Below are 20262 nucleotides of genomic sequence, written 5' to 3' on the forward strand. Positions count from 1 at the left end.
CTTAAGTCACTGCTTGAGATGCCTGTATCTCAAAACAGTGCCAGTTTAAGCCGAGGCTACTCTGCTTCCAATACAGCTCTGGGATAATATATACTGGGAAGCAGCAGATAATGGTTCATGTGCTTGGGACCCTGTGATAGAGATGAGTAGGTGAAATTCCAGGCTTCTGGCTTCAGATTAGTCATAACTGTTGCTAGTATTTGGGGAGTTAAATAGAAAATATATTTCTCACTGTTTCTCCCTCTTTCTACTTTCACAAAAATGAATAAGACTTCACAGAATGGACTAATATTTAATAAATATATTCATCTGTAATCTAGAAACCAATTTTTCCCTGTCCATTTTTAAATGTATTTTTATTTATTTATTTATTTGTCAGAGTTAGACAGAGACAGAGACAAAGATCTTCCTTCCATTGGCTCACCCCTCAAATGGCAAATACGGTTGGAACTATGCCAATCCAAAGCCAGGAGCCAGTTGCTTCCTCCTTATCTCCTTTGTAGGTGCAGGGGCCCAAGCATTTGGGCCATCCTCCACTGCCCTCCTGGGCCACAGCAGAAAGCTGGACTGGAAGAGGAGCAACTGGGACTAGAACCCAGGGCCCATATGGGATGCCGGCACTGCAGGGGGAGGATTAACCAAGTGAGCCACAGTGCAAGCCCCTTTTTCAATTTTAGAAAAATTGTGGGTTTTATACTTCTGTGATATTTCAACCATAAATATGGGAGTTTTACTAGATCATTTCCTTGAAGGTAAAGAGTGAAATGTGTCTATACTCTAAGAAGGATCACATTCATGGGACAAGATTTGAATATGTGGTTGTCTCATGTTCTGTCTTCCCAGGGAAACAGCATTTGTGAAATTTTTCTAATGAAATTCTCTGTTTTATCTGCACTCTTACAGTTTCCCCATATTTCTAAGGAAACCTGACATCCTCAGCTTCTTTGAACTGCAACAGTTACAGAAAGTCCCAATATACCACCTTGGCTATACATTCCCACCAATTTAAATAATTTGTTTCTGCAATCCAGAGTCTGCTCAATTATTGAAAATTGATTTCTAACTCATTGTGCAGACGTCAGCCCTGGTTACCTCCTCTTGTTTCTTTCTATAAACACTCCTCTGTGATAATTTGAGTTTCTGGAGGTTTTTCATCAGTTGTTGATTTTCACATAAAACTTCATTTCCTTTGCCTTTACCAGAGATACTGATCTCCATAGATACTGTAGAATGTCTGTGTCTGAATCACAGGACCAGCTGTCTTCAGGAGTAAGACTTGGGAAAAAATCATGGAAAGAACACCAGTCAATATCTGCTGCACTGCTTCTACTTTGGCCTCCCTGCCCGTTATGTGCAGACTGACCTGGAAGGCTCTGATGTAGGCATTCTTCCCCCATCCAGGGCTCTGCTCCTTGCTCCAACTTGAAGATCAAGTCAGGTTTGGTCATGCAGTACCCTATTAATGGAAACAATGTAGACTTTGTGAAATAACTATCTTGGGTTAATTAAAGAAGTACAGCTTGGTCCAGAAGCTATGCAACAAATGTTCCAATTTGAAATCCTTCCCAGGTGGTAGATATTCAGATTCTTCATGGACTCAAATTCTATACCTGTCCCTCATTAAACTTTATGAACAGTGCTCACTTATTTGTCAAATAGCGAGAAAATGTTACCATTGGGCATGTGAAGTGTGACACTTACCCAGGGAGAACAGGCTGCTGTAGGTCTCCAGCATCACATCCCTGTACAGGATTTTCTGAGCTTGGTTCATGTTCTGCCATTCCTCCCAGGTAAAGAACACAGCCAGGTCTTCAAATGCTATCATCACCTGTGATAAAACACTCCTGGTCAACATGTCAACTCTGTCACATAACAATCAATGGCAGTTGTATATCTTCTACATGGGTATGGAGGAAGAAGAAGCAAGAATGCCATTTCATTTTAGATTGGTTGAGCATTTGGACAGCCTCACAGAAGCATTCAGCAGGGGATCAAACCTATGGTATAAAGGCTGTGAAAAATGCCCAAGCTGGAGGGAAACAGGAATTTCTGTTCACAAAGGCCAGACTATGTCAAGGGTATTTGCACAGTAGGCTGAAAGGGGGACAAAAGTCACTCTGGAATGAGCAATGTTCAGAAGAATGTAGAAGTATTCAGGGAAAAAGACAAGAAACCATCAGGGAAGTTATGAAGGGATTGAACAGTGAAGAATTTCCAGGAAAATACTATACACAGTCAATGCAATTATGGCAGAGAAAAAAATATTTTAAAAGAGACAGTAGGACTTTAACTTAGTGTTTATGATGCCAGCTCAGATATTCTCTCTACATCAAATTTCCAAAGTTGGATTTCAGTGCCAGCTCTGGTTTCCAGCTCCCGGCTAATGCAGAACAGCGGAAGCAATGGTGATGCCAACCAAGAAGGAGGCCTAGATTCCATTCCTGACTCTTGGCTTCAGTTGTGCCCCATCCCTGCTTGATATGATTATTTAGGCAGTGAAGAAGTACATGGGAACTCTCTAGCTTTCTCTCACACCATCAACTTCTTTCTCTACCAAGCTCATAAATATTTGAAAATAAGGGAGGAGATTCAAGAAAGAATAGAAAGCAGCTTTGGCTTTTTCTATAATTATTCTACTCATAAACATTTAAAGAACTGAAATAACATTATAACAAATTAAAGTAAAAGCAGTGGAGTTATTTACCCAAGAACAGAACCTGAGAAATTCTGCAGTATAATCTGCATTTGTGACTGAGGGGAATACAGAGAGATTTGCTTGAGAACCTGCAGTAGGCACCAGCATTGTGGTGCAGCAGGTAAGTCTCCACCTGCAATTCAGGCATCCCATGTGAACAAACAATTTGAGTCCTTGGTGCTCCACTTCCAATTGAGTTCCCTGCTAAAGTGCCTGAAAGAGCAGTGAAAGATGGCCTGAGTATTTGGGCCACTTCCATGGTTATGGGAGACCCAGATAGAGTTCCAGACTCCTGGCTTTGGCCTGGCCAACCATTGTGTCCATTTGTTGAATGAACCAGTAGATGGAAGATATCTCTTTCTCACTACCCATATCTCCCTATCTCTATTACTCTGCCTTTCAAATAAGTTAATAAATAAATCTTGGGGCTGGCACTGTGGCACAGTAGGTTAATGCCCTGGCTTAAAAAACCGGCATCCCATATGAGCACCGTTTTGAGACCCAGCTGCTCTACTTCTGATCCAGCTCTCTGCTATGACCTGGGAAAGCAGTAGAAGGCCCAAATCCTTGGGCCCTTGAACCCATGTGGGAGACCCAGAAGAAGCTCCTGGCTTTAGATCAGTGCAGCCCAGCCATTGCAACCAATTGGAGAGTGAACTGTTGAATGAAAGATCTCTCTTCTCCCTCTTTCTCTCTGCCTCTCCTCTCTCTGTGTAACTCTGATTTTCAAATAAATAAAAAATAAATCTTTTTAAAAAATCTTAAAACATAAAAGAACCTGCAGTAGATTATTTTCCCGGCATCGTCCTAGCTCAGGATCAAGTTCATCTCCTCAAACTATTAAGGACTGCATTGCTCTAACAATTAAAAATAAATGCAACTGATTTGTGTTTTAGCCCTAGGTAACTCTTTCCCTTGCAGAATGTTAAGTGTTTACTTCCAGGGTGGCACTAAAACACTGCCCACTACATCATCTGTATAACACTAAAGACTCTATTGGACATCATGACCCCAAAATTTAGAATATTGTCCTTGAAGCTTCAACTGAAATCATATAACAAATATATATTTTGCTATGGCAACAGAAAGGTGAGCGACAAAACTGCCTTATCTTGGATAACTGCAATGCTTCATAGCCATGACATATTCACCATTCATCTTGTTTTTATATATTTCCTGAGAATAAAATTCATCTTCCTTTATCCATTTCCATTAATAAATTATTATTAATCTAAAAAGAAAACTGACAGCAAGTTGGGGAATAAAAAAACCACTTACAGGGGCCAGTGTGATCACCCAGTGGGTTAAAGCCCCAGCCCGCAGAGCCAGCATCCCATGTGAGTGCCAGTTTGAGTCCCAGCTTCTCTACCTCAGATACAGCTCCTGCTAATATGACTTGGAAAGTACTGGAGGATGACTCAAGTGCATGGACCCCTGCAACTATGTGGGAAACACAGAAGAATCTCCTGCCTCTTGGGTTTAGATTGTCTCAGCTCTGACCATTGTGGCCTTTTGGGGAATGAACCAGCAGATAAAAGATTCTCTCTGTCTCTCTCTTGCTCTCTTTCTCTATCACTCTCTGTGACTCTGTCTTTCAAATGTATAAAATAAATATGTTTTAAAAAGCACACAATTTGCAGGTGATGTATTAATTTTCTTTGCTTTTTGAAATATCAGGAGCTGCCCTGAACCATACCTGGAAGAAAACGTGAATGCAAGGATTTAAAAGAAAATTTCTCATCTTTCCTTCTACATTACACTGTAGAAAAAGGAATGGTAAAATGAATAAAGAATCTTGAATATATAAATAGAGAAAATGTCAACTTCACCATGGAGGAATAAACATTTAAACATGGAAATATATAGGCAAGTGCCCCCACCTCTATTAAGTGGCAGAGATTAACCAGAAGTTATCATTGCTTTAATGAAAGCATTGCCAAAATTTTATTAAATGACAATGTAACAACAAAAAACAATAAAACTTAGTTATTGTTCAAATAAACTATGTTCAGTAACATTTACACTAATGAAAGTTATTTTGGGGACTGGCACTGTGGCTTAAAAGGTAAAGCAGCTGCCTGTATCCCATATGGGTGCAAGTTCAAATCCCAGCTGTTCTACTTCAGTTCCAGTTCTCTGCTATGGCCTGGGTAAGCAGTAAAAGTTGGCCCAAGTCCTTTGGCCTCTGCACCTGCTTGGGAGACCTGGAAGAAGCTCTTGGATCCTGGCTTTGGATTGGTGCAGCTCTGGCCATTGTGGCCAGTTGGAGAGTAAATCAGCAAATGGAAGACATCTCTCTCTCTGCAAACGGGATTGTCACAGAGTATCCAAACTTCCACATTTTTGCAAACTAGGTCTTGTATAAAGTTCTGTAACCTTGAAAGAGTAGTGCAAGGCAGGCTACACAATGCAGGAAAACAGAAATTTTACTAGAAGATGATATACCATGAAACCCCAAAATTGCAATTGCCACATAGTGTAAGTCAGCCTGCACACACCTCACGAGGATTTCTCAGGGAATGCAGGGACATTTCACTAGTAGCACTAATCTTACAGATAGGTAAATAGTGACAGAGGTGCAATAGACATTCACCCACACACATTTCATCCCAAATGGCCTGAACCCCCAGCTCCATCCCATTGCCATCTTGGATGAGACAGACTTTCTACAGAATTTTTAGAACTGTACTCTGTACACCTGGAGACGCATTGGTCTTCTTTCAGTGCACCAATTTCTGACCAAAAAAATCCTTAAAATCTCAACCTTATTCACCTTTTCTCCAGTCTTCTTTCAGTGCAGCATTTTCTGACAAAAAATTCCTTAAAATTTCAACTTTCTAAAATATGTTAATAAAAATTCACCCTTTCTCCAGCTCCAGAACTGAGGCTGTGCCACTGGTGTCTCTTCCTCGACCAGCCAAGATCTACAGGGTGCACCTGAATACCTGACTTAACACCTCAGATCTATGGCTGTCACCTATGCCACCAAGAGACAGACACCTGTCCTGCTCTCCAAGGTTCCTTTCACCCTCACACTAACACCCACAGACACAGAAACCAACCACACAGCTCTTGAGCATATGAGGAAAGCCCCAGGGGTCAGGAATTCTGTGAAGATGGTGGGAGTGGTTGGAATGGCACATGCTGAGAAGGAGGCCAGAGGAGATTTCCCATGGTCCTGACCTGCTGACATCATGGGCAGATGAGGCTAGATTCCCAGATACCAATGCACGCCTCCATTAGGAAGAAATGAAGATGATCCATATATCGGCTGGAAAATCAGCCTCCTGGGACACAGAGGGGATATATCAGAACTTTCCTGACCACATGAGATACCCACATAATTATCCAATTCCTCAGTAATTCTTGGTTTGACATATTTACATCTGAAAGAAACATAGTATAAGTGGAGAAATTCAAATATGGAAAGAATTCTTGGCAATTGTCATTAAATTTATTGTTATTTTTAAATCTCATAATTAAAATATGGTTCTAAAAACCTCACATATTTTTTATGACTTATTTTATCTATTTGAAAGACAGAGATGCAGAAAGAGGTAGAGCAAGAGAGAGAGGTCTTCCACCTGCTAATTCACCCCCCAAATGGCTGCAACAACCAGAGCTGAGCTATCCAAAGCCAGGAATGGAAACTTCTACTTGGTCTCCTGTGCAGCTGCAGGGGCCCATGGACATGAGCCATCTTCCACTGCTTTCCCAGGCCATACCAGAGAGCTGGTTCAGAAGTGGAGCAGCTGGGATTGGAATCAGGGCCGATATGGGATGCCAGCACTGCAGGCCAGGGCTTTTACCTGCTGCACCAAAGCACCAGCCCCCTAAATATATACTTCTTACAGATACTCAGGAAAAGACTCCAAGAATTTTTTTAACTTAAAATATTCGAAGAAACTAATGTTCCTCAACAACCCATTTTTTTTTTTTTATGGGTTACAATGGCTTCACCCTCCCATAGCTTCCCTCCCGCCCGCAACCCTCCCCTTTCCCGCTCCCTTTCCCCTTCCATTCATGTAAAGATTCATTTTCAATTCTCTTTGTATACAGAAAATCAGTTTAGTATATATTAGGTAAAGATTTCAACATTTTGCCCATATAGCAACATCAAGTGAAAAAACTACCATTGGATTACTAATTATAGCATTAAATAGCAATGTACAGCACATTAAAGACAGAAATCCTACATAATTTTTTTTTCAAATTAATTAATTTTCTATGCCATTTCCATTTTAACACCAGGTTGTTTTTTTTTTTTTTTATTTCCAATTCTCTTTATATACAGAAGATCACTTCAGTATATAATTAGAAAAGACCTCATCAGTCTGTGCCTACACAGAAACGAAAAGTATAAAAATACTGTTTCAGTACCAGTCATAGCTTCACTTGGCTTTAGATGACACATTAGGGACAGATCCCACATGAGGTGTAAGTACACAGTGACTCCTGTTGCTGACTTAACAATTTGACACTCCTGTTCATGGCGTCAGTAATCTCCCTAGGCTCTAGTCATGAGTTGCCAGGGCTATGGAAGCCTTTAGAGTTCGCTGACTTTGATCTTATTCCGATAGGGTCATAGTCAAAGTGGAGGTTCTCTCCTCCCTTCGGAGAAGGGTACCTCCTTCTTTGATGGCCCCGTTCTTTCCACTGGGATCTCACTCACAGAGATCATTCATTTAGGTCTTTTTTTTTTTTTTCCATGATATCTTGGCTTTCCATGCTTGCTATACTCTCATGGGCTCTTCCGCCAGATCTGAATGCCTTGAGGGCTGATTCTGAGGCCAGAGTGAACAACCCATTTTTAATCTTTTAAAATGATGCTTGATCTTACCTACTAAAACATTTTTTCACCCATCAATGCATCATATTTTGCAGTGAGGAAAATTATTTGAATCTATTCAGTGTATTAAAATGGCTGGAAATTGGGGTGAGTGCCTTCTAAAATGTTCATGAATAATTGAAATTGCACTACCTGGTAATTCTTTACCCAAAAGTTCCTGAAATTCATCTATGAATCACTCCATTTAGTTAAGTATTTAACAAAACTTTATTTTTTTGAGATCTGAACTTAATTTGTGGTTTCTCCCACAAATTAGGCCCAGAGACAGATAAAGGGATGCCATGGACTTCCTGCTTTTACTCCTTTTCCTGTATAAGTGAGAATGGACATGAAATTATGATTTGAGTGGTAGTGTCATTGGGCACTGACTTTTGGCCCACAGCTATTGGTCAATTTTTACTAGATATAATGTCTGAATTGTGCTGTTCAAATTCCTGTATCATCTCTGAGCTGGTAATTACCTTTCAGTGACTTTATTCTGCAACTCGAGGGAGGTCAGTCTTCCTTATTTTTTATTTTTAAATATTTACAGGATTTCTTTATTTATCTGAGAGTAAGAGTTATAGATAGGGACAAGCATTGACAGAGATGCCTTCCACCCACTGGTTCACTCCCAACTGGCCGCAATGGCCAGAGCTGGGCTTGACCTGCTATATCACAGCAGCAATCTCAGTAAAGCTTTTTAAAAATCTAAAGAAGGAAAATGTAAAATGCATAAATTATAGTTGTCTGCATGTATACATTTCTGAAAAGTACACAATTTGATCCTATTGAAAATCTAAAATTCATTTTTAAATTATATAATTGAAAAAGATAAAAAAGATGTTCTGTCTTATGTCTCTACAGCATAAGATATAAATCAACTTTCCCAGGTTCTATATGCATTTATTAACAAAGTTTCATAGATGTAATCAGTAGAGTGGCTCCAATAAGTCTTAACCAGGGGTGCAACTAAATTTAACAAGAGTACTCAATAGGAATTTTAGAAGAATTTCAAAATATGTATCAGAAGAAAAATAAGTACTTTACTTGGTACTATACTATTGTCTAAATTTCCAGTTGTCAGATGTACTAAAAAAAAATCCCAGAAGTGGCAAAGTTAGTCCAACATGATGCGTAATAAAATAAAGTTTTTAAGTTACAACTTGGCTAGAGAAAATGAGAATTTGCAGATCCCAGATTAAAATAACCAAGAAGGCCCAATAAAAGAAAACTCAATGTCTTCATATACTAACATTTACTACCTCAGATTTATTTAACAGAAAGGTGATTATTCAAGCTATACCCCATTAGGTAGCCCAATTATACCTGCTAAATCCAGTAAAAAATAGCACCTCATGATAGATTACTAAAATCATATTGCTATATGCCATCCACCATGTCTACTGTACCTTATAGCTAATGCTAACAGATCTGATGCATCTCAATAGATAAATGGTATGTCTTAACCAAGTATGGCAAATGTGTTTTGTTCAAAGTTTTTCCAAAAGCCCCTCAGTCTCAGTTTGCCTTCACCTTGAAAAGACACTTCTGAGGTATACAAATCAGTCCAGCTTCTTTGGGCGTCCCTCCAATGAAAGGGGCTAAAATCCATCAAAATAAACTCTAGGCACTGTCCTTGTGTTCTCAGTGACTTTTTCACTCTAGAGGCTCACAAACCTAAATTCTCTAGATCACCTGTGATGTCCATTAGTTGTCAAAGACTATGATGCAAGTAATTTCGCCTCTTGGAACCTTGTTATTAACTGTGCTGTATGAGAAATGAAGTCTCCTACACAACTTGTGCTTACGATTCTCCAAACTATGTTGTCTGCTAGGACTTTGGCCATGAATATAGGACAGTAAAACCTGAGCATGGTTACTGAGGTGTCCTTAATGATAGACTGTGGCCAGCACTGTGGTGCAGTGGTGTAATCCTTTACCTGCAGTGCCAGCACCCAATATGTGCACCAGTTCTAGTCCCCATTTCTCCTCTTCCCATGCAGCTCTCTGCAATAGCCTGGGAAAGCAGTAGAAGATGGTCCAAGTGCTTCAGTCCCTGCAAAAATGTGGGAGACCTGGAAGCTCCTAGCTTGGATTGGCCCAACTCTAGCCATTGCAGTCATTAGGGGAGTAAACGAGCATATGGAAGACCTTTCTCTCTGTCTCTTTCTCTCACTATCTGTAACTACACCTGTCAAATAAATAAATAAAATCTGTGTGTATGTATGTGTGTGTATATATATATATATGTGTGTATATGTATATGTCTATGTGTGTATATATATATATATATATATATATATATATATATATATAATGAACCAAAACGTGGCATTCTCCATTTGGCACAAGGGACAGGCTCCAATATCTACTCTCTATGTCAGTATGTCAGTATAATGCAGGAGGTTACCCCTCTACCAAACAAGAAAAGCTATTTAAGTTCAGCTGGACACCATTCTGCTGACTATTGACTTTATTTACTGTTAGTCTGGATGCTTTCATTGGTTGCAATCCAGAGACCCAATTTTCCCATAGATGTTAACATCAGCAAACATGAAAATTTGGTAAGAAAAGCTTAAACTGAGAGTTATGATTAATAACTATTTTAACAAAATTTCTCAGAACCCATCTAGTCCAAACCTTGGACAGTTGGAAGCTGTTGTACTTGGCCCACCCATAATCAAAATGGATTCCAAATTCTTTAACTGCAAGGAGAGTATCATAGACATTAATGCTCCAAACTGATCCAGTTCCCTGCTAATGTGTCTGGAAAAGCAGCACAGGATGACTCAAATATTGGGGCTCCTGTACCCGTGTAAGAGACTGAAAGAAGCCCCTGGCTCCTGACATCAGTCTGGCCTAGCCACAGTCATTGCAGTCATTTCAAGAGGAAGATCAATCTCTCCCACTCTCTCTTTGTAGTGCTGCCTTTCAAATATATAAATAAATCTTTAAAAAAGTAGATCACTTCAATAAATTTGCCATTGCTCAGTCATGATGACTTTTACTACCCGAAGTTCTTTTTCAAAAGATTTATTTATTCAAAAGGCAGAAAGAGGAGCTGGTGGTGTAGTGCAGTGGACAAAGCTGCTATCTGTTACACTGGCAATCCTGTATGTGCACCAGTTCAAGTATCAGCTATTCCAATTCTGATCCAGCTCCCTGCCAATGGACTGAAAAAACAGTGGAAGATGGGCTAAGTGCCGGGCTGCTGCCACACACATTGGAGGAGAAGATCTTGGCTTCAACCTGGCCACACTCTGGCTATTGAAGTCATCTCAAAAATGAATCAGGTGATGGAAGATTTCTGTCTCTCCCTCTCTCTGTAACTCTTTCAAATAAATAATTAAATATTTTAATATGATAAAAAAGGCAGAGACAAAGAAAGAGGGAAAGAGAAACATAGAGATCTCCCATCTGCTGGTTCACTTTCTACATGGCTACAACAACTATGCAAGACCAGGTTCTCAAGTCCCCATTTAGGTTACAGTTCTCCAAATTAGATGACAGGAATCAAAGAATTTGAGCCATCATCCATTGCTTCCTGGGGATATTAACATGAAACAGATTTGGAAGTGGAATACCCAAAACTCAGATTAGCACTGCAATATAGGATGTGAGCATCTGTTGTGATGGCTAATAAATTGGAAAACCTAGAGGAAAAAAATGAACAGATTCCTGGACATACACAATATACCAAAATTGAGTCATAAAAACACATAGAAAAGCTAAATAAATCAAAAACCAAGACAGAAATTGGATGAGTAATAAAGACCCTCCCAACAAAGAAAAGTCCAGGATCAGACAGCCTCATTATTGAATTCTTCCGGACTTTTAAAGAAGAACTAATTCCATTTCTTCTCAAACTATTCAAAACAATTGAAAGAGAGACAATCCTCTCAGACTCCTTCTATTAAGCCTGCATCACCTTGATTCTTAAACTAGAAAAAGACACAGTGGAAAAAGAAAACTATAGAAAAATATCCCTGATGAGGGCCGGTGCCATGGCACACTGGGTTGATCCTCCACCTGCAGATCTGGCATCCCATGTGGGTGCTGGTTCTGGTCCCAGTTGCTCCTCTTCCAGTCCAGCTCTCTGCTCTGGCCTGAGAGGGCAGTGGAGGATGGCCCAAGTGCCTGGGCTCCTACACCTGCATGAGAGACCAGGAAGAGGCATCTGGCTCCTGACTTCAGGTCAGAACAGATCCGGTCATTGCGGCCATTTGGTGAGTGAGGCAGTGAAGAGAGGATCTTTCTCCCTGTTTCTTTTTCACTTTCTGTAACTCTACCTGTAAGTAGAGTTAAAAAATTTTAAAAAAGAAAGAAACATATCTGTGATGAATATAGATGCAAAAATCCTCATAAAAGAAATACATAATTGAGTCCAAATGACCACAATGCCTGGAGCTGGGCTGATCTGAAGCAAGGAGCCAGTAGTTTCTCCAGGGTTTCCCACATGAGCGCAGGGGCCAAAGTACTTGAACCATTTTCCACTGACTTCCCTGCCCATTCGCAGAGAGCTGGATCATTAGAGCAGCAGCCAGGATACAAACTGATGCCCATGTGATATGCCAGTGTGGGTGGCAGAGGCTCAATCTAGTATACCACAGCACTAGCCCCCCAAAAGCAATCACAGATTCAATATGATCCCAATCAAAATACCAACAACATCCTTCTGAGATCTAGAGAAAATAATGTTAAAATTTGCATGGAAATGCAAGAGACCCCAAATAGTTAAAGGAATCTTAAACAACAAAAACAAAGTTGGAAGCCTCATAATACCAAAATTCAAGACCTATTACAAGACAGTTATAATCAAAACAGCCTGGTACTGGCACCAAAAAGTCATGTGGATGAATGAAGTGGAGTAGAATCCCCAAAAATTAATCCACAAATCTACAACCAACTAATTTGTGACAAATGATCTAAAATAAATCCCTGGACAAAGAACAGTCTTCAAAAATGGTGCTGGAAAAATTTGACCTTCTCATGCAGAAAAATGAAACAAGATCTCTACCTTACAACTTATACAAAAATACAGTGTAAATGGATCAATGATCTAAATCTATGATGTGATACCATCAAATTCCTAGAGGGAAACATCAGAGAAACTCTGCAAGATACTGGCATCGGCAAAGCCTTCTTAGAAAAGGCTCCAAGAAGCACAATCAATGAAGGTATAAATACTCAAATGGGATTACATCAAGCTAAGAACCTTCTGAACTACAAAGTAAACATTCAACAAGATGAAGCACCTGACAGAATGGAAGAAAATATTTGCAAACTAGGCAACTGAAAAAGTAAAATATCCAGAATCTAGAAAGAGCTCAAAAAACTCAACAACAAAAAACAAACAATCCAGTCAAGAAATGGGCACAGGATATAAATCGGCATTTTTCCAAGGATGGATTTCAATTAGCAAGCAGACACATGAAAACATGCTCAGGAACAATAGCCATCAGAGAACTGCAAATAAAAGCCACAATGACCTTTTGCCTCACCCAGTTAGAATGGCTCTCAGACAGAAACCAAAAGTCAGGAGATGGAGGTTTTGTGTAGCAGGTTAAGCTGCTGCCTGCAGTGCTAGAACCCCACATGATTGCAATTTTGAGTTCAGGCTGCTCCACTTCTGATCCAGCTCCCTGCTAATGTGCTTGGGAAGGCAGCAGAAGATGGCCCAAGTACCTGGGCCCCTGCACCCACTTGGGTGACCAGGGAGATGCTTCTAACTTTAGCTTCAGATTGGACCAGCACCACCTGTTGGGTCATATGGAGAATAAACTAGCAGATAAAATATCTATGTCTCTATGCCTCTGCCTCTCCCTCTCTGTAACTCCACCTTTCAAATAAAGAATTCTTTTGAAAAAGTCAACAAAAAATAAAGGCTGGTGGAGAGGTAGAGAAAAAGGTACTCTAACCCACTGTTGGTGGGAATGAAGCTAGTACAGACATTATGGAAGGCACTATAAAAGTTCCTCAGAAATCTGAAAACAGATATACCATATGATCCTGCCATTCCACTCCTGGGAATTTATCCAAATGAAATGAAATAGAATATGCATATGCACGAGTTATCTGTACCCTCATGTTTATAACAGCTCAATTCACAATAGTTAACATGGAATCAACCCAGATGTCCATCAACTGATGACTGGAAAAAGAATATGAGCTATATATACAGTCTAAAATACTATTCAGCCATAATTGAGAATGAAATCCTATCTTTTGTAACTAAATGGATGCAACTGGAAACAATTATGCTTTGTGAAAAAAGCCAGTCCCCACAAGACAAATACCGTATGTTTTCTCTGATTGATGGTAATTAATATATAGACAACAAAATGTAGCATGAGTTAAATTGACATTTTGAGATTTGATTATTGTTCACAGCGCTTTTCTGTACTCTTTGATAGAGTATAGAAAATATACTCATCGATATTTCTGCTACTACTTGAATTCTTTATTTTGTAGAGGGTTAAAGCTTGTGATTCTAAAATTAAATCAAAGCATGGAGTTGTAAAAGTTGAAAGAAAATAAAACAAGAAGGAGGGAGTTGGAAGTATGAGACAAAGGGAAGATAGGGTAGGATGTATCAGTTTCCTCTTAAATCTGTATATATAAATTACATGAAATTTGTTCACTTAATATGAGTTTTAAAACATAAACTTGGCCGGCGCCGTAGCTCAACAGGCTAATCCTCCGCCTTGCGGCGCCGGCACACCGGGTTCTAGTCTCAGTCGGGGCACCGATCCTGTCCCGGTTGCCCCGCTTCCAGGCCAGCTCTCTGCTGTGGCCAGGGAGTGCAGTGGAGGATGGCCCAAGTGCTTGGGCCCTGCACCCCATGGGAGACCAGGAGAAGCACCTGGCTCCTGCCATCGGAACAGCGCGGTGCGCCGGCCGCAGCGCGCTACCGCGGCGGCCATTGGAGGGTGAACCAACGGCAAAAAGGAAGACCTTTCTCTCTGTCTCTCTCTCACTGTCCACTCTGCCTGTCAAAAAAAAAAAACAAAAAACAAAAAACAAACAAACAAAAAAAACAAAACATAAACTTAACACTAGAAGAAAAAGACCTGAGATCAGTGTTTTCTGGATCACCACTAATACAATTTAGTCTTCATTTATGTCTGATCATATTTTATTTTTATTTTATAAGAAAATTAACATTACCATCCCTAACAAGCCCATCCTGAATCATCCATATCTATCAGTTCCCACTATGCTAATAATTTCTCATGAACTTAAATCCATATCATCTTAAAAAGATGCAATGTGGGGCTGGTGCTGTGGCATAGCAGGTAAAGCTGCTTACTACAGTGCTGGCAACCCATATGGGTGCTAGTTCAAGTCCCGGCTGCTCCATTTCTGAACTAGCTCTCTGCAATTGCCTGCAAAAGCAGTAGAAGATGTCTCAAGTCCTTGGGGCCCAGCACACACGTGGGAGACCCAGAAGAAGTTCCTGGGTCCTGGCTTTGGATCGACGCAGACCAGCCATTGTGGCCAGCTGGGCCACAATCAGCAGATGGAAGACCTCTCTGTCTCTGTCTCTCTGTACCTCTCCTCTATTTGTGCAACTCTGACTTTCAAATAAATAAATCTTTTTTTTAAAAAACCTGATTCATGTTATTATTTATGTCTTTTAGAGGCTTTGCAGATGTTGATTATGTGAGCCATGAAAATGCATAAAATGCAAATCCTAGAATAGGCAATGCCATGTTCACTAAACTGGTAAAATCCAGTGCATGTGTTGAAAAAAATACACTAGCAATAAATTTGAAAAAGCTGTTAAGTATTATAAGTGGCTGTCAAAGAGCTAAAAACCTGACAATGACTCATTATGTCATTAATTTAATACATAATGCTGAGAAAAGCAGAAGTATTTGTTAAAATGTCTGCTAAAATGCACTAGATTTATAATATTTGAATGCATCTTTCTTATGTGTAATGTAGTCCTGTGCTACTTTAGAGTGTCAGAAATTTTAAATGATGGACTGGTGCTGTGGTGGAGCAGGTTAACACCATGGCCTGAAGTGCCAGTATCCCATATGGGGGCCAATTCAATACCCAGCTGCTCCACTTCTGATCCTGCTCTCTGCTATGGCCTAGGAAAGTAGTAGAAGACGGCCCAAGTCCTTGTGCCCCTGCACCCATCTGGGAGATCCAGAACTAGCTCCTGGCTCCTGGCTTCAGAACAGCACAGCTCCAGCAGTTGCAACCAATTAGGGAGGAAACATAAGATGGAAGACCTCTCCCTCTGGCTCTCCTCCCTCTTTGTAACTCTGACTTTCAAATAAATAAATCTTTAAAAATTAAGAAATGTAAAATGTGAAAGGTTTTTAAAAATGTATTTATTTATTGTGAGGCAGAGTTACAGATATAGAGAGGAAGTGAAAGAGAGGTCTTCTATCCACTGGTTCACCCCCAAATGGCCAGAAGGGCTGGAGCTGGGCCAATCTGAAGCCAGGTGCCAGAAGCCAGGAATCAGCAGCTTCCTCCAGGTCTCCCACATGAGTGCAGGGGCCCAAGCATTGATATCATATTCCACTGCTTTCCTAGGCCATTAGCAAAGAGCTGGATTGGAAGTGCAGAAGCAGGGACTCAAACTAGTGCCCATATGGGATGCTGGTACTGCAGGTGGAGGCTTAACCTACTATGCCACAGAGTGGGCCCAGTGATTGGTTTTAGGAAGACACCTTTCATGTAGAATAGGCTGCAATATTGTAAGGTAAGGTTTAGCTTTTATTTCTCACACATCAGCATTCATCTTTTAGCAACTATAAGTATTGAATATCATACATATATACATAAATATAGGTAACTGCAGATTTTGTTGTCATTCTTTCTAATCCTCTTTTTAATGTCTGCTTACAGGCCATCTTATGGATTATTATATTGATGTTACCTGTACACAACCAACAGACATTTCCACTGTAGAATGCGTTTATATGTACAGGTATTTTTGTTTGTGTGTACATGAATGCACATTGTATGGAGATAGCACTGACAGTAATACTGTGAGAAATCCTAACACTGATTTCAAACTTTCTGTCCTCCCTAGAAATGACTGTCATTGAAGCAGACCACAGGGCCCCTTTTGATGTTATGGACTGAAATGTGCCTCCCTAAAGCTCAAACACTGAAGTGCTAACCACCAACATGACTCTACCTGAAGAAAGTGCTTTTAAGCAGGTCAAATGATATATGTGTCTGTCTGAAAAATTGAGCCTTTTAGGACCTTGATCTTATATTTTCAAGCTCCACAACTCTGAGAAGTAAAATCCCATGATTTAAATTATATTCTCTCTGGTATTTTCTTAGCAAATTAATACATCCTCATTTCTACCAACATTTCATGCAGTCATCTAGAAGGTTCTCATGATTGGCAGAGAAATATAAAAATTAAAACTATGACTATAGATGACCAACTATCTACAAACACAAAAAAGATATCCCAGAAGCAACTTACTACCATCCTCCAGTACCCAGAGAAAAACAAGAATGAATCAAGTTGCAGGGCAGTAGAAAAAGTGAATAATGAAAGATCACTGCAGAAATAAATAAGGAAGGGGCTGGTGCTGAGGTGCAATGGGTTAGAGCCTTGACCTTGCGTCCCATATGTTGCTGCTATGAGACCAGCTACTCTACTTCCAATCCAGCTGCCTACTAATGCACCTGGGAAATCGGTGGAAGATGGCCCATGTTCCTGGGTGCTAGCACCCACATGAAAGACTTGGAAGTGTCTGGCCTTTCAAAAAAAACTAAAAAAATAGAGGCAGTGTTAGCACTGTTGGAAAAACAGACACATAGTTCAATGGAAAAGAATAGGCAGCTGAAATAAACTGACTTTTCTACAGGCAACTCATATTTAACAAAGAAACTAAAACAAACAGGAGAAAGAAGATTCCTTTTAGCAAATGGTCTAGAGGAAAGTGATTATCCATATGTAGAAGCCTGAAAATATACCCCAACACCTCATACACTATGTAAAAGTAACTCAAGATGAATTAAAAATCTAAATACAAAACCAAAAACTAAGTAAAGATAGAGGAAACTATGAAACATTAGCTAGAGAACAGTTTTGGGTAAGATTCCAAAAGCACAAGTAACAAAAATAAAACATATGAATTTGAGTGTATCAAATTAAGATACATCTTCACAACAAAGTAATCATCAGAGTGAAGATTAACAAACAGAATGGCAGAAAACATTGAAAACTCTACATATGACAAAAGATTGATAGCCAGAACATACATATATAGAACTGGAAAAACTCTAAACAAGAAGCAAAATGTACAGTTAAGAAATGGGCAAGGCCAGTGCCGTGGCTCAACAAGCTAATCCTCTGCCTTGCGGTGCCGGCACACTGGGTTCTAGTCCCAGTTGGGGCACCAGATTCTGCCCCGGCTGCCCCTCTTCCAGGCCAGCTCTCTGCTATGGCCCAGGAGTGCAGTGGAGGATTGCCCAAGTGCTTGGGCCCTGCACCCCATGGGAGACCAGGAGAAACACCTGGCTCCTGCCTTTGGAACAGCGTGGTGCACCAGCCACAGTGCACCGGCCGTGGTGGCCATTGGAGGGTGAACCAACGGCACAAGGAAGACCTTTGTCTCTCTCTCTCACTGTCCACGCTGCCTGTCAGAGAAAAAAAAAAAAAAAAAAAAGAAATGGGCAATGATCAGAATAGATGTTTCTCAGAAGAAGAAATATAAATGGTCAAGACATATATGAACATGCCCAATATCACTCACCATTAGGGAAACGTAAATCAAAACCAATAGCAGACTCCATATGTGGGAGAACACAATGCTTGGGTTTTCATTTGTGCAACAAGTGGCTTTAGAGGACCCTGTTCACCTCTAGAGGGCAGAGTCTACATTGCAGTAAGGAAACCTTAATGTTTTCTAATGGGCCTGTTAAATTTGACCAGTGCCTACTATATTTGCCACAACTTTCCAGTCTCACTACTTTCCTTCTTCTTCCTCTCTCTGTCGCTTGCAAAAATAGTATACCTTCTATAAACTGAGGATACTTTTTTTTTTGTTTTTATTCCTTCTGTCCCTTATGATATTCCTCTAAGAAATCACAACCATCAAAGTATTCATTCATTTATGCAGTCTGCAGTTTGCATGGGCTACTACATGGCAAAGTACTAGGTTAAAGGAAAGGTATAGGCCAGGAACTGAGCAAGGTTCACAATGATGAAGCCATTAAGGGAATGAACCCAATGGAAGACCTCTCTTTCTTCCTCTCTCTGCCTCTCCTTCTCTGTCTGTGTAACTCTGATTTCCAAATAAATAATCTTTAAAAACTAACTAAATAAATAAATATAGCAGTAACCTGGTGGCAATACCTTTCTATCAGAACATGTGAAGCACTCAAACACAGTTTGTCATGGAAAGTCAGCCATAGTTTTCCAGGGCACATCTTCTACTCCACTATGTGCACATCTCTGTGGGGGGCAAGGGGCACTTATTTCTTCCCCTCTTCTTTCTTACCACTCTCACAGTTATAACTTCTATAGATGCTTCCACAGACCAGTCTCTATGAAAATGTAGAACTAATTTCCTCCCATGTCAAAAATGTCACGGGTTTAAACACAGAACCCAAAATAAGACAAATAACTGCCCTTCTTAATTACACAGTGTGGAATATAAGATTCTCAGTGGATCACTGGGTAACTGTAAAGTACTAGGCAGAGAAAAACTGTTACTTATCTGTATTTATGATGCTGTAATTCTCCATTTTATGCAAACTCAGATTAAAAGAGCTCCAGTTAGTGGGCAGCACTGTTGCATAGTGGGTTAAGCTACTTCCTGCAGTGTCAGCATCCCATATGGGTGCCAGTTGGGATCCTGGCTGCTCCACTTCCCATCCAGCTCTCTGCTGTGGCCTGGGAAAACAGTAGAAGATGGCCCAAATCCCTCATCTCCTGCACCCACCTAGGAGACCTGGACAAAGCTCCTGGCTCCTGGTTTTGTATCAATACAGCTTAGGCCATCTATCTCTGCTTATGCCACTCTGTAACTCTGCCTTTCAAATAAACAAATAATTATTTTAACAAACAGCTTCAATGCAGAAGAAGCTCCTGGCTACTGGCTTCAGATCAGCACAGCTCCAGCTGCTGCTGCCAATTGGGGAGTGAACCATTGGATGGAAGATATCTCCCTCTCTCTCTCTCTCTCTCTCTCTCTCTCTCTCTCTCTGCCTGCCTCTCTCTGTGTAACTCTGAGTTTCAAATGAATAAATAAATCTTTTTTTTTTTTTGACAGGCAGAGTGGACAGTGAGAGAGAGACAGAGAGAAAGGTCTTCCTTTGCCATTGGTTCACCTTCCAATGGCTGCCGTGGCCAGCATGCTGCAGCCAGCACACTGCACTGATCTGAAACCAGGAGCCAGGTGCTTCTCCTGCTTTCCCATGTGGGTGCAAGGCCCAAGCACTTGGGACATCCTCCACTGCATGCCCAGGCCGCAGCAGAGAGCTGGCCTGGAGAGGGGCAACCGGGACAGAATTTGGCACCCCGACCGGGCCTAGAACCAGGTGTGTTGGCACCACAGGTGGAGGATTAGCCTATTGAGATGTGGCGCCGGCCAATAAATAAATCTTAAAAAAAAAAAAAAAAAAAAAAAAAAAAAAAACTCCAGTTATTGACAACACAGTAGACTTGCATTAATTTTAGTTCACTTTTCACTTTGCAAAGAGATCAGCGGCAGGTAAAAACAGTTGACAACCTTGCTAACCGGAG

General features: G+C 40.5%; 1 long non-coding RNA gene across 2 annotated transcripts in view; it reads right to left on the reverse strand.

Annotated features, from left to right (window-relative positions):
* Window positions 1–1706: 1706 nt before the first annotated feature.
* The window catches only part of LOC133746751 (uncharacterized), a 41586-nt gene continuing 23030 nt past the window's right edge, over window positions 1707–20262 (reverse strand). The window contains exon 5 of one of the 2 annotated variants that reach the window (XR_009864255.1): window positions 1707–1828. This is a non-coding gene — a long non-coding RNA (uncharacterized LOC133746751). Of the gene's footprint in view, window positions 1829–4796; window positions 5983–20262 lie in introns of those variants that run through there. The other variant, XR_009864256.1, reaches the window with a different exon arrangement.

Source organism: Lepus europaeus, chromosome 18, assembly GCF_033115175.1.
Source record: "Lepus europaeus isolate LE1 chromosome 18, mLepTim1.pri, whole genome shotgun sequence".
NCBI lineage: Eukaryota > Metazoa > Chordata > Mammalia > Lagomorpha > Leporidae > Lepus > Lepus europaeus.